At 42.4% G+C, this 3,328-nt stretch overlaps 1 long non-coding RNA gene across 1 annotated transcript; it reads left to right on the top strand.

The window, feature by feature from the left end:
• Positions 1-497: 497 nt before the first annotated feature.
• On the top strand, positions 498-2,455 carry LOC109369565. Its single transcript, XR_002118761.2, has 3 exons — positions 498-903; positions 1,664-1,808; positions 2,136-2,455. It is a non-coding gene; the product is annotated as an uncharacterized LOC109369565 (long non-coding RNA).
• Positions 2,456-3,328: the final 873 nt, after the last annotated feature.

Here is a 3,328-nt window from a genome sequence, read left to right on the forward strand (position 1 = left end):
CTCGGACCGGCGGCGGTGGAAGGGCTGAGAGCTCCGTGGCTGCAGGGAAGCCCCTCTGGCCCGGCTGTCCCCGCCTCGCCGCCTCAGCATCCGCTAGCAGCCATGTTGCGTGCCCGGCTGCTTTGGCACCAGGGCAGCTCAGCCGTCGCTCTCGCAGCGGCCGGCGGTTCCGTTCATCGTGCACTTGAGTGTAAATAAGGCGCTGAACCACGTTGGGAACACCGAGGTAAAGTGGGAACGGCTTGAGAGAGGTGGCACAGCCCGAGCCTGGCAGCCTTCTGATTGTGATAGGTGTGAGAAACACGCTGCCCTTCTGACCCCTCCTGGCAGGGCTGCCCCGAGGCCGCCTGCACTGCGTTACTGGATCGGCCGCTGTTGTGACCCTTAATAGCAGTTTGATTGTTTCTGTGGTGATTTAGTCCATTCCCTTCGAAGTACCTGGCTTTTAAAATCATTTTTGTTGAAGTAAGCGCAGAGGACAAGTGGCAGCATTACTTGTGTATTGCTCTGCCATGTGCGTGCATCTCTTGGGCTGACTGGCAGAACGCTCCACAGCTGTGACATGGGATCTGGTGTGTGGCTGCGGGCAGCTGCTGCTCAAGATGGAGGGACGAACAGCTGCGTTGAATCTAGACCATCAATTGCTGAGCAACTCGGTTGCTGTGCTAGGGCATGAAACAGGGTATACCTTGTCCAGAGGGAGCACAGCAGTGTTGTTCACGCAGTGTGAGATATCCTTTTGTGTGTAACTCTAGAGGGAGGGATAGCTGTGTGAGCTGCTACCGAGTGGTGAATGGTAGCTGATCAGCAGTTGCTGATGAGTGCAGAGAAACTGACAAGAAGAGTGTTTTAGAGTAAACTGCTTTTTTCACCAGACATGGTACTGCCACAGAAAAGGCAAAGGTAGGTGAAAAAAGTTCATGAGCTGTTGCAGTGCTTATGTGAGCATGGCATGTTTTTTTGTTGTTTTTTTTTTAAAGGAAATATGAGTGTAAAGGAGGATGTGGGTCATAGGTTGGAGGTAATAGGCACTGCAGTTCCATGTGGCCTTCCTTTCCTCTTGTTTTCTGCCTGGAGTGCTGAAGATTCTGGACAAGGAACTCAGTGTCAGTTTTTGTGGTCTTAAGCACCAGCCACAATCTGTCATGGTGCAGTGAGCAGCCTAATTTTTGTCCCTCCTATCTACAATTTCTATTCTTTCTTTTCTCACCTTAAAAGCCAGCACATGCGTACCAGCACCAGTGTCTATTACCCACGACATTTGAAGACAGTCTTTTCTTAACAAAAGACTTGCAAAATTGGAAAAAAGAAAAAAAAAAAAAGTTCATCTCTAAGTGTTCATGGTAGGCCTTCCCCAGAAGTGTAATTAACTAGCATAGCCTGTTGATGTACTCTGTTTAGAATTAAGTTTCTTTTCGTGTTTGTGTGATTCCATGAGGATCTATTTATGAGCCTCATAACAATATGGCACTTGTCCCATATTGTGGCAAAGTGTAACAAAGAAAGCAATGTACACACAGTGGTGTTGACACTAACTGTTGCCTGGTCTGTAAACATCAGTAGCAAGCTTCAAATGAGACTTCTCACAGCTCTTCAGCTACTTGTATTCGTATGAACTATATTATATTGTCAATATGCTTTTTTTTTTTTTTTTCTGCTGCAGGATAAGTTCTACCTGAAGTTGACTATATCAAGTGCAAGAGATTTCCTCTGTAGCATGTCTAGTTAAAGATGAAGATTCTCACTGTGGACCAGCAGACCCCACTTCTGTGAGTGGATTTATCCTGGAATGCTGAGGACTTGTGTATGTAAGTCAAGTTACTATGTGTGTGATATAAAAGAACCTGAGTATGGAAGAGTGGAATAAAGGAGACACAAATACTTCTTAGTAGTTATAATGCCCTGAAGTTACCTTTACATGTTCAATGTGTGCCATGGTGTAGTGTGTTGTACAGTCTTTTCTAGGCTGCTTATTTGAATGTTTTCATATTATTATAATATGATAATATAATATTATAATATTTCCTCTCTTGCATCTTGGTATCATAGTGGAGAGTGCTTAATAGGTATACTTGAGTTCTTTTTGTTGTGTGTGGGTTTGGTGGTGGTTTGTTTTTGTTTTTTTTTTTGTATAGGAGTACACCACAGTTCTGTGAGATTACCAAAGGTTTGAGGAACACAACTGAAATGCATCCTGGCAGCACTGCTGATTCTGATATCCTTTGCTATTATGAGTATAGAGAATGATGTCTGGTATCTGAAACTGAGGAGAACTTAGAATTTTGAAATACTTACCAGCAGTAAAATAAAAATGCAAGTAGTTGGGAGAATTCCTGTAAAGTGATATTTGGCCATACAACAGTTAGTATAAAGGTGGCCTGAATTAAAGGAACTTAGAGTGAAGCAGGACTTTTTCCAAATGCTTTATATACTCTTCAGGAAAAATAAAAGACAATGCCATGTTGAGCACTTAAAAATTTAATTACGGAAAAAATCAGAGGGACCAACTGAAATCTCTTGAACTCATAGTAACACTTCTTTCTGCATGTCTACGTGTTGTATAGTTAGTTGTTTTTGTTGTGCTGTTTTTGTTTTTAGGCAGAAGCTAGAAAATACTAGGTTTACTCCCTTGGGGTACTTCCAACCTGGTAAGGGCAAGCTATGTAAACAATCTTTTTATTCTACAAATAAACCCCTTCTTAATTGAGGAAAGACACTAGTTTCTCATTAGTGTTAGAATGGGAAGCTAACTCAAGCTTTAAGCCTCACTTCTGACCTATGACAATACTTAAAGCTTTCCATAAGAGGATCTCCGCGTGCATCACAATCATTAACAAATTTAACTTGCCAGCTGCCTTGTGAGGTAGGTAAGTACTGCCTTAACATACTGCCTCTACAAATGGGGAAGCTGAGAAACATGATGTATGCCTTATTGCCTGAAAAAGCACTTCCCAAAACCTATAGAAGACATTCTTGCCTGTGGGAAATTATAGCCTAAGTAAAGATATAACAAATGGATACAAGAGAACAAAGGAGATTGAGGTGAATGAAGAGACAGGCTGGAAGACTGTGTGGTCACTTTGAGACTGATATGCACAGTTTAGTCCTATGGGTGTGGATGTTATTTCATAATACTTCAGATTTCTCACTGTTACATTTGTAGAATTAAAAACCAAGGACAGTTTCCAGAAGCATCATGGACATAGATTAAAATGATGCTAAGCAGCATAGAGGTCAAATTCTTAGGAAGAAAGCAAAAGCCTTTCATCTACCACAGACAACAAAATAGAAGGGCTGGCATGCTATGACTTGAATGAGGCATAGACTG

This window comes from Meleagris gallopavo, chromosome 12 (assembly GCF_000146605.3).
Source record: "Meleagris gallopavo isolate NT-WF06-2002-E0010 breed Aviagen turkey brand Nicholas breeding stock chromosome 12, Turkey_5.1, whole genome shotgun sequence".
NCBI lineage: Eukaryota > Metazoa > Chordata > Aves > Galliformes > Phasianidae > Meleagris > Meleagris gallopavo.